Source organism: Triticum aestivum, chromosome 7D (assembly GCF_018294505.1).
Source record: "Triticum aestivum cultivar Chinese Spring chromosome 7D, IWGSC CS RefSeq v2.1, whole genome shotgun sequence".
Classification (NCBI taxonomy): domain Eukaryota; kingdom Viridiplantae; phylum Streptophyta; class Magnoliopsida; order Poales; family Poaceae; genus Triticum; species Triticum aestivum.
Window position 1 is genome coordinate 603,155,625 of NC_057814.1, and position 12,599 is coordinate 603,168,223.

Genomic DNA, 12,599 nt, shown 5'->3' on the forward strand with positions numbered 1-12,599 from the left:
AATACATACCGAAAAATATCAAAGTCATACAAGACAAAAGCTATATGTAGGCGAGGAAAATAAACCACAAAGCGAATAGATCCACGCTCGACAAACTACATCATTGATCATATCCACACCAACCATCTGATGGCACCACATAGACGACAAGGTTTTCTTCAACAACAATGCCTTCAGGAGGGAGCGACGCTTAAGTGCCACCGTCACCGGATCCGATCATCCAAGGCTAGAATCTCAGTGTTCACCCAGAAAAACCACCCCGAGCATATCCGAGCAATGCCTTCAATAAGGTAAAACATAAATAAATCGTCATTGTCAGGTATAACCAACTCGGTCAGACCTAGGCTTTCACCACTACTAGGGAATACCTTATAGGTGGAGGCTTATCAGTAGCGCGGTTCATAAGCACGCGCTACTGCTACTTTACAGTAGCGCGGGCCTTTGGAACGCGCTACTGCTATCCATTTAGCAGTAGCGCGGGTGTGCCAAACCGCGCTACTGCTAAGTGGTGTCCACCGTAATCACCAGGCTAGGTATAGTAGTGATACGTCTCCAACGTACCTATAATTTTTGATTGTTCCATGCTGTTATATTATCATTCTTAGATGTTTTATATACATTTTCTAGCAACTTTATATCATTTTTTGGGACTAACCTATTGACATAGTGCCTAGTGCTAGTTGCTGTTTTTTGCTTGTTTTTTACTTTGCAGAATATCAATACCAAAGAAGTCCAAATGCCGCGAAACCTTTTGGAGATTTTTTTTCTGGCCAGAAGACACCCTTGGAGCCAGCCAGGGGCCCAGGCGCGCCCTGGTGGGTAGTGGAGCCCACAGGAAGCTTCTTGACCTACCTTCGCCTCTATAAATACTGTAAAATCCCCAAAACCCTAGGGGAGTCGATGAAACACTTTTTCTGCCGCCGCAAGTTCCAGAATCACGAGATCCAATCTAGAGGCCTTTTCCGGCACTCTGCTGGAGGGGTCAACGAACACGGAGGGGTTCTTCATCATCCTTATTGCCCCTCCGATGATGCGTGAGTAGTTTACCACAGACCTACGGGTCCGTAGTTAGTAGCTAGATGGTTTCTTCTCTCCTTTTGATCTTCAGTACAATGTTCTCCTCGATGTTCTTGGAGATCTATTTGATTTAACTCTTTTTTGCGGTGTGTTTGTTGGCATCCGATGAATTGTGAGTTTATGATCAGTTCTATCCATGAATATTATTTGAGTCTTTGTTGAACTCTTATATGCATGATTGTTATAGCCTTGCATTTCTTCTCGCTTTTCTATCAATTGCCTAACAGTAATTTGTTTACCCACCATACGCTATTTTCTTGAGTGAAGCCTCTAGTGAAATCCACGACCCCCGAGTCTATTTTCTATCACATTAAAACCAAAAATACATTGCTGCAATTTTTCTTTCTTTATTTTATTTTGTGTTTTAGTTAGATCTATTTATCATATCTCATACAATTTAATCTATCTTAATACCGTGGAGGGATTGACAATCCCTCTGACGCGTTGGGTTGCAAGTATTTGTTATTTCTGTACAGGTGTTGTTTACACAGTGTTGCTTGGTTCTCCTACTAGATTGATAGCTTGGTTTCATAACTCAGGAAATACTTACCTTTGCTGTGCTGCATTATCCTCTCCTTTTGAGGGAAATACCAACGCAGATACAAGCAATCAGGAATACCAACGATTGGCCGCTACATACGAGGCTGAGTGATGAATAATTATCAGGTGCTGACTGAAAAAACCAAGCGCATACTGACATCATGTATGCCCAACTGTCTCTGCCAGCGACGGAGTACCACAAGGCATGTTGTTGTGCAGGAATATACCGGCTAAGGCCAATCGGGTGATTCTGTCCGGACACGCACCCTTCGGTGTCCTGTAGGTCCAAAGAAGATACCCCCAGCGAGGTGTAGAGGCAAAATAGAGAGGACCATGCTATGCCTGGTGGGTCATGGGGTCGTGGTTGTGAATAAAAGTGGTGTGTGACGAGGAACCATCGACTTCCGGGCTGCAGCCGGTCTGTGTGCCCTTGGCGCAACGGGTAATCTGTACTATCAATGATCACGAAAATGACATATGGTGCGGACCTATTGCAGACGAACAGGTCATGTCTGGCTAGCAAGGGCGGTTAGGCCAGTGCCCAGGACGGTTCATTGAGCCAAAGCTTCTCAAAAGAGGACAGGTCCACTCGGGCGACCCCATTTGGAAACACGGTTATAGCATGATGGGGCAGCCAACTTCCATCAAAAGTAAATCGGCAAGGAAAGTGTAAGTGCATCTAGTGCCCCTTAGTGATTTTGGTGTATTGAAGACTTATAGGTTAAGGGACTAATGCGTTTGTGAATGTACACAGATCTATAAGTCTATGAGGAGTTTGATAATTACAGAGAAAGTCGACCCCTAAAAATGAAGTTCTTTGACTGAAGACTTTGGATTTCTGAAGACTTTCTGAAGACTTTGAAGGTGAAGAAATTAGTGTGACATTGAAGACTTGGTATTCATTTGAGGAATATGAAGCGTGAAGAATTTTGTTTTCGTAGTTTCATTTTCTCTTTCTTGAGTCATAGGAAACACCGTACTGTTAAAGGGGGTCGAGGAAATACTAAGGAAAATTTTTCATGTGATGCTCAACTCAAAATCCTACACCTACCAATCCCTTCGAGTGAAGCCATTGGAAATCTCATACACTTCAGTCATATTCTTCAGTGACAGAGACGAAGTTCTTCTGGTCTCTGAGGAATTTGTTCTGACTGAGGAGTTAGGAATTCGCCAGTGCGGATTGCCTACACAGTGAGGAACATGATAGCCCTGAGGAATTTGAACCTCAAATTTCCGACCGTTGCTATGCTATGCGCCAGCTGTCCCAAAATATCTACCCACCTAACGGTCATATAATTGAAGGGCATTTATGTCTTATCATGCGGGCTGCTCCCTAGGCTATAAATAGCCGCCCCCTACAACCACTAGCTGGTTGGTTGCTCCGAGAGAAACTGACACTTGTCATTTTAGAGCATCCCATCCTCCGAGGACTTTGAGCGAAAATCATCAAGTGAGAAAAAACCCAAACCTAAACACCTACAAACCCAAAGTGATTGAGCATCACTGAAGAGATTGATCCTGCGTGGATCCGACGCTTGTTACCTTTGAAGACTGTGCTTCTTCCAGACGGTTAGGCGTTATGGTCTAGAGCATCCAAGAGGCATTGTGGATCGCCGAGTGACCGAGTTTGTGAAGGTTCGGAAGTCACCTGAAGACTTACCACGAGTGATTGGACGAGGTCTGTGTGACCTTAGTTCAAGGAGAATACGGTGAGGACTGTGTGTCCTCAGGTTTAAATACCTAGCCGCTCCAACCAGACGTACAACTGAGACAGCAGTTGGAACTGGTCTACCAAATCATTGTCTTCACCAAGCCAACTGGTTCTATTTCCTCAACTCTTTCATTTCCTCATAACTGTGTTGTGCACTTGTTCATATCTATGGTTGAAGACTTTGACTGAAGACTTTTTCAATTTCCTCAGTTCAATTTCCTCAGTCTGTTTGTCTTCATCCTGTGTTATCCTGTGTTTACGCTTTCTGTACTCTGTGCTTGTTTTCATTTCATCATGATGACTATGCTTGTGTTCTGCTATGCATACTTTTGAGTACTTATTCCGCTGCAAGTAGTTCTTCGCTAAGGAATTTCCTCACCCACAAATTCCTCAGTGAAGAATTTATAAAAATCGCCTATTCACCCCCCTCTAGTCGATATAACGCACTTTCAATTGGTATCAGAGCAAGGTAATCCCTTGTTTTGTGTGATTTTGGTTTAACCGCCTGGAGTTTTAGTTATGTCGACCGCGGGTATGAAGAAAGTGACATGCCCCATCTTTGACGGTCATGATTATCCCAAGTGGAAGGCCATGATGAGGAAGCGCCTCATGGCAATGAACAACGAGCTGTGGACCATCACTGAGATTGGTCTTACCGATCTATGCAAGATGGCGGACACTGATGATATTTGTTGGGGAACGTAGTAATTTCAAAAAATTTCCTACGCACACGCAAGATCATGGTGATGCATAGCAACGAGAGGGGAGAGTGTTGTCCACGTACCCTCGTAGACCGAAAGCGGAAGCGTTAACACAACGCGGTTGATGTAGTCGTACGTCTTCACGATCCGACCGATCAAGTACCGAACGTACGGCACCTCCGAGTTCAGCACACGTTCAGCTCGATGACGTCCCTCGAACTCCGATCCAGCCGAGTGTTGAGGGAGAGTTTCGTCAGCACGACGGCGTGGTGACGATGATGATGTTCTACCGACGCAGGGCTTCGCCTAAGCACCGCTACGATATTATTGAGGTGTAATATGGTGGAGGGGGGCACCGCACACGGCTAAGAGATCAATGATCAATTGTGTGTCTATGGGGTGCCCCCTGCCCCCGTATATAAAGGATCAAAGGGGGAGAGGTGCGGCCAGCCTTGGGGCGCGCCAGGAGGAGTCCTACTCCCACCGGGAGTAGGACTCCCCCCTTTTCCTAGTTGGATTAGGACTTGGGAGGGGGGAAAGAGGAGAGGGAGAAGAAGGAAGGGGGCGCCGCCCCCTTCTCCTTGTCCTATTCGGACTAGGGGGGAGGGGCGCGCGGCCCAGCCCTAGCCTCCTCTCCTCTCTTCCACCTAGGCCCACTAAGGCCCATTATGTTGCCGGGGGGTTCCGGTAACCTCCCGGTACTCCGGAAAAATCCGGATTTCACCCAAAACACTTCCGATATCCAAACATAGGCTTCCAATATATCAATCTTTATGTCTCGACCATTTCGAGACTCCTCGTCATGTCCGTGATCACATCCGGGACTCCGAACAACCTTCGGTACATCAAAACATATAAACTCATAATATAACTGTCATCGAAACGTTAAGCGTGCGGACCCTACAGGTTCGAGAACTATGTAGACATGACCGAGACACGTCTCCGGTCAATAACCAATAGCGGAACCTGGATGCTCATATTGGCTCCCACATATTCTACGAAGATCTTTATCGGTCAGACCGCATAACAACATACGTTGTTCCCTTTGTCATCGGTATGTTACTTGCCCGAGATTCGATCGTCGGTATCTCAATACCTAGTTCAATCTCATTACCGACAAGTCTCTTTACTCGTTCTGTAATACATCATCTCGCAACAAACTCATTAGTTGCAATGCTTGCAAGGCTTAAGTGATGTGTATTACCGAGAGGGCCCAGAGATACCTCTCCGACAATCGGAGTGGCAAATCCTAATCTCGAAATACGCCAACCCAACAAGTACCTTCGGAGACACCTGTAGAGCACCTTTATAATCACCCAGTTACGTTGTGACGTTTGGTAGCACACAAAGTGTTCCTCCGGTAAACGGGAGTTGCATAATCTCATAGTCATAGGAACATGTATAAGTCATGAAGAAAGCAATAGAAACATACTAAACGATCGAGTGCTAAGCTAACGAAATGGGTCAGGTCAATCACATCATTCTCCTAATGATGTGATCCCGTTAATCAAATGACAACTCATGTCAATGGCTAGGAAACATAACCATCTTTGATCAACGAGCTAGTCAAGTAGAGGCATACTAGTGACACTTTGTTTGTCTATGTATTCACACAAGTATTATGTTTCCGGTTAATACAATTCTAGCATGAATAATAAACATTTATCATGATATGAGGAAATAAATAATAACTTTATTATTGCCTCTAGGGCATATTTCCTTCAGTCTCTCACTTGCACTAGAGTCAATAATCTAGATTACACAGTAATGATTCTTACACCCATGGAGCCTTGGTGCTGATCATGTTTTGCTCGTGGAAGAGGCTTAGTCAACGGGTCTGCAACATTCAGATCCGTATGTATCTTGCAAATTTCTATGTCTCCCACCTGGACTAAATCCCAGATGGAATTGAAGCGTCTTTTGATGTGCTTGGTTCTCTTGTGAAATCTGGATTCCTTTGCTAAGGCAATTGCACCAGTATTGTCACAAAAGATTTTCATTGGACCCGATGCACTAGGTATGACACCTAGATCGGATATGAACTCCTTCATCCAGACTCCTTCATTTGCTGCTTCCGAAGCAGCTATGTACTCCGCTTCACACGTAGATCCCGCCACGACGCTTTGTTTAGAACTGCACCAACTGACAGCTCCACCGTTCAATGTAAACATGTATTCGGTTTGTGATTTAGAATCGTCCGGATCAGTGTCAAAGCTTGCATCGACGTAACCATTTATGATGAGCTCTTTGTCACCTCCATAAACGAGAAACATATCCTTAGTCCTTTTCAGGTATTTCAGGATGTCTTGACCGCTGTCCAGTGATCCACTCCTGGATTACTTTGGTACCTTCCTGCTAGACTTATAGCAAGGCATACATAGGTCTGGCACACATCATTGCATACATGATAGAGCCTATGGCTGAAGCATAGGGAACATCTTTCATCTTCTCTCTATCTTCTGCAGTGGTCGGGCATTGAGTCTTACTCAACTTCACACCTTGTAACACAGGCAAGAACCCTTTCTTTGCTTGATCCATTTTGAACTTCTTCAAAACTTTGTCAAGGTATGTGCTTTGTGAAATTCCAATTAAGCGTCTTGATCTATCTCTATAGATCTTGATGCCCAATATATACGCAGCTTCACCAAGGTCTTTCATTGAAAAACTCTTATTCAAGTATCCCTTTATGCTATCCAGAAATTCTATATCATTTTCAATCAGCAATATGTCATCCACATATAATATCAGAAATGCTACAGAGCTCCCACTCACTTTCTTGTAAATACAGGCTTCTTCAAAAGTCTGTACAAAACCAAATGCTTTGATCACACTATCAAAGCGTTTATTCCAACTCTGAGAGGCTTGCACCAGTCCATAAATGGATCGCTGGAGCTTGCACACTTTGTTAGCTCCCTTTGGATCGACAAAACCTTCCAGTTGCATCATATACAATTCTTCTTCCAGAAATCCATTCAGGAATGCAGTTTTGACATCCATTTGCCAAATTTCATAATCATAAAATGCGGCAATTGCTAACATGATTTGGACAGACTTAAGCATCGCTACGGGTGAGAAGGTCTCATCGTAGTCAATCCCTTGAACTTGTCGAAAACCTTTCGCAACAAGTCGAGCTTTATAGACAGTAACATTACCGTCAGCATCAGTCTTCTTCTTGAAGATCCATTTATTTTCAATGGCTTGCCGATCATCGAAGTCGAAGGCCTTCTTAATCTCTTTCCTCTTCTGCGCCGTCAGCCGCTTGCGCCCGTCCCTGTCCCTCCGGTAACCGGGCCGGGAGACCTCGGCCGAAGGCTCCTGCAGCCGCCCTCTGAAATAGCTCGACTACATGCCAAACGAAAAACAGAGCTCAGCTCAGCGTATCACTCTCCCATTGAGAAATTGAGCTCTTTTCTCCCGTGAAGTAGAACAAGATAGGCCAGGTAATCAATCAACGCAACAGCAAAGAAGAGCAGCAAGTACTAATTAGCTAGAACAACAAGAAAAAATCCCGTGATCGCAAGTAACTTTGCATCAGCTTATCTGCATACAGAATACATCAGTCGCGTACCATTTGGAGGAAGCGAAGCAGAGCAGAGGTTTGTTCCGAGCTCCCACCTGCGCAATTATTAGCCAGCCCGACTGGCACCTTCTTCTTCTCCTCCTTTCTTAAGACTCCCTTTCTTGGAGAAAGTGGGAGAACGATCGGATTGGGTCTTCTTCTTTCCACGAGCCAGAGAGAGCAAAGTAGAGAGGGGAATTGGGAAAAAAGATATGCTTGATGACTAATTTTTTTCATACACATTATACATTTTTAATATATCAGGACTATTTTTTTAATACAAGATAAACAATTTTCAAATATACTATTAACATTTATTATACACGGTAAATATTTTTAATATTTTTATGCTCAAAAATTTAATACAAATTCTACATTTTCTGTATACATCAGGAAGATTCTTTTTGTACAGCTTTAAAATTTGTGAAATAAATGATTAACATTTTAGAAAAATTGTTTGATGAATACTTTTTTCATACACATTGTAAATTTTCGATATATATCATGAACATTTTTTATAGATGTGTAACATTTTTAAAATATATGATTAACAGTTTACCATATGAGAAACATTTTTTAAAATTTTAAATTTGATGTTCTAAATTTATAATACATGTTTTACATTTTTTAGACATCAGGAATATTGTTTTTGTACATCCATGTTTGCTTTCACTAGATTTAGTGGGCCGGCCCATCAACGCATGCATGTTTCTGTGAAGCTCTCGAAAGGTTTTGGGAAGTTTTGAGAATCTTCTGTTCTGGATTTTCCGTTTGTGTTTTTTTGGGTCTCACTGGTAGTTAGTCCTGCAGGATCTAGACTGGCCCCATAGATCAACACCAACCTTTCCTTTGCACTTTGTCCTCACTCATGCACATCTGGGACCAATTTCCCAGTCGGCAACCATCCTAAGATTGCTCTAAACTGAGCATGCTTAACTTTTGAGTCTTTCCGAATGGGCTCCTGAAAAAAAGAATTCTTTATTCATATGAGTAGTCTACCATCCCTATTCACAGGTTTTTCTCTCGTTTTATTTCTTTCTTTTCTCAAGTGCTTCTTTTTAAAAAAAATCCAAAGCACATACTTTTCAAATACGATTTATTCAAATTTGTGAAATTTATACAAATTCAAGAATTTTCTGCAATTATTAGCAAGTTTTCCATCAGTTCATCTACATACCATTTGGAGGAGGCGAAGCAGAGCAGAGCAGAGGTTTCCTTCTAGCTCCTGCCTTCGCAATTATTAGCCAGCCCGATCGACTGGCATCTTCTTCTCCTCCTTTATTAAGACTCGGATAGTCAGATTCTTGGAGAAAGTGGGAGAATGATCAGGTTGGGACTTCTTTCCACCAGCCAGAGAGAGCAAAGTAGAGAGGGAAATTGTGAAGAAAGTGCTGACAGAATCGCGTTCCCTCGTGTTAAAAACAGAAAGGGGGTTATTAGATTTAGATAGCACAGGTGACAGACTAACGTGCAACTTTGGCACAACTTTTCCGGGGTTCAGTGGCTGTTTCGTGTTGCAGGAAACGATAGCGCCGTGCGTACTTGTGTCGCTTTTAATCACCCAAGGTCAGAATCTAGATTTTCACTATGAAGAACTAGTTTGAGTATATCCAAGAAATGCCTTAAATAAGGTAACAACATAAATTTGTAAGATTGATTGGAAGCGTGTCTACCCCGTAGGGCCGCGGTGGTTTATATTGATCGATGGCAAAAGCCTGCCGTGGCGTACAAGCACAGGACGATCGCTAGGATTCATCCAGATACACGAGGACATCAAGAAAGAGTTCAAACAGAGTTACATGAGGCGTGGAGTTACAGGAGGCGTAGAGAAGTCTATCTCTACTTTGTCTAACACTTCCCCTCAATCTAAACCCTATGAAATTTTACCAAGGTTGAGATTGTATTGGAAGTCATCTAACCTTCTCATCGTGAGAGGTTTTGTGAAGCCATCAGCAAGTTGATCACCTGTTGGAATGAACCGGATATCAAGCAATTTGCGCGCTACTCTTTCTCTGACAAAGTGAAAATCAACCTCAATGTGCTTTGTACGTGCATGAAAAACAGGATTAGCTGAAAGATAGGTTGCACCAATGTTGTCACACCACAATCTCGTAGCTTGTGGAACTTTAATTCCAAGTTCATGAAGCAATGTCTGAATCCACATCACTTCAGCTGTAGCATTTGCTAACGCCTTATACTCTGCTTCAGTACTTGACCTTGAGACTGTAGCTTGTTTTCTTGAACTCCACGACACAAGATTTGTTCCCAGAAACACAGCAAAGCCACCGGTGGATCTCCTATCATCAGCACACCCTGCCCAATCTGCATCAGAATAGGCAGACACAAGTAGAGATGGAGATTTCACAATCTGAAGCCCAAGTCCCTCTGTAAATTTGAGATACCTCAAAATCCTTTTTACTGCAGTGCAATGAGTTGTAGTAGGAGCATGTAAATACTGACATACTTTGTTCACAGAATAGGAAATATCAGGACGTGTAAGAGTCAGATACTGTAATGCAGCTACAACACTTCTATAATTTGTTGCATCCTCTGATCCAAGTGCTTCTCCACTTTCAACAGTAAGTTTTTCTGAAGTAGAGATAGGTGTACTGACAGACTTACATTTTTCCATATCTACTCTTTTGAGAATATCAATGGTATATTTTTCCTGTGTAAGGAGAATGCCATCTTTGACCTTCTTGACCTCAATTCCAAGAAAATAATGAAGATCTCCCAAGTCCATGAGAGCAAACTCTAGTTTCAGATTCTTAAGCAGACAGGAAGTGGCATTTGGACTTGAGCTAGCAACAATTATATCATCAACATAAACAAGAACAAATATGGTAATATTGATCTTACTGTAAAAGAATAGTGAGGTATCTGCCTTTGATGGTGTAAAGCCAAGCTTCTGTAACTATGTGCTCAGCCTTGAGTACCAGGCTCTTGGGGCTTGTTTCAACCCATACAAAGCTTTATCCAACTTACAGACATAATGTGGCGTGCTTTTGTTTTCATATCCTGGTGGCTGCCGCATGAACACTTCTTTCTCAAGAACACCATGAAGAAACGCGTTCTGAACATCTAGCTGTCGTAGACTCCATCCTCTGGAAATAGCAATGGACAATACAAGTCGAATAGTAGGTGCTTTAATAACAGGACTAAAGGTATGTTCATAGTCAATACCAAATCTTTGCTTGAAACCCTTTGCAACTAGTCTAGCCTTGTATTTGTCTATGCTTCCATCAGCTTTTCTTTTGATTTTGTATACCCACTTACAATCAATCACATTGTTACCCCTTTTTGGTGGTACTAAATGTCAAGTTCTATTTTTAACAAGTGCATCATATTCACTATCCATGGCTTTCTTCCAATCTTTGTGAGCAAGAGCATCATGTAAATGAGTTGGCTCACCGGTGCTAGTAAGAAACACACGCTTGATTGTATCATACCTGATCGTACCATCAGTGTACTGTTTTTCCTTTACAATACCTGACTGAGATCTTGTATGCCGAGGAGGAGGAAGCACATCTTCTGTTGTTCGTGCCGCTGTAGACCTCACCACAGAAGATCCAGGGGAGGCAGGTTCTGTTGCTAAGGATCCCTCCACAGAAGATCCGGCCGGTTCAGCTGCAGAATCCGACATGAGATCCGAGGACGTAGACAGGATCGGACTCCCTCGTCCAAGATCAGTGCTCCACACGGCACCTGATGCGCGGTCGAGCGTGCGTGCCCCGCTGCGGACCCCACTGGGCCCGGCAAGCAGACTCGTGGCGCCGGGCGAGACGTCCCCGCCTGTGTCGGGTGGGCTGGTGGGCTCCGCGCCTGCTGGGCTGTCGGCCACCCAGCCGCCTGAGGCGCATGCGCCAACGAGATCCTCCTGGGATCCCGCACTTGTCGGCGCAGCAGGCCTGCAGGACGGATCAGCCTCGGATCGCGGCGATCGGCTGGCAGGACTGCAGCCAGCATCATCTTGGGATCCAGTGCCAGTTTTGGCTATATCTGTGTACATAAAATCATGCCCTGTTTCTGCACAAGTATCACCAAAATCAAAATTTTCCATGGATTTTTGCACATGATCAGTTCTAGTTAATTCACCCCATGATCAGGATTTGATAGGGAGTCTGGAAGAAGGGAAATTTCAGCACGTAATAAAGCTCCGGCATTAGGATGAAGTTTGGCAAAAGGAAATAGTGTTTCATCAAAAACGACATCGCGAGAAATATAGATACGACCTGTTGCAATCTCTAGACACTTATATCCTTTATGAAGATTACTATAGCCAAGAAAAACACACTGAGTGGAGCGAAACTCAAGTTTGTGGCGGTTGTATGGTCGTAGATTTGGGTAACATGCACACCCAATTTTTTTGAGAGAGTTGTAGTCTGGTTTTTGATGAAACAAACGTTCCAGCGGAGTGGTGTTGCCAATGACTCTACTAGGTAAACGGTTGATAAGATAGGTAGCCGTGATGAAAGCTTCATCCCAGTATTTGAGTGGCATGGATGCATGAGCTAAAAGAGATAAACCAACTTCAACAATATGACGATGTTTTCGTTCAGCCGAGCCATTCTGTTGGTGTGCATGGGGGCAAGACACATGATGGATAATGCCTGTGTGGCGAAAGAAAGAGTTGAGTTTTTCATACTCTCCTCCCCAGTCACTTTGGACTGCAAGAATTTTTCTATCAAAGTGTCTCTCAACAAGTTTTTGGAATTCTTGGAAAATAGAAAAGACTTCAGATTTGAACTTAAGCAAATATATCCAAGTGAATTTGCTATAATCATTGATAAAACCGGCATAGTATTTTTTTCTTCCAAAGGAATCTCTTGCATGACCCCATACGTCACTAAAAATAAGCTCCAAAGGAGCATGAGACACACTATTTGAAATAGGATAGGGAAGTTGGTGACTCTTGGCACATTGACAAGCTTCACACACAGACTCATTATTTGAACTAGTTGACAATGAAAGATTGCCTTTATTGACTACTTGCTTGACTACTATTGAAGAT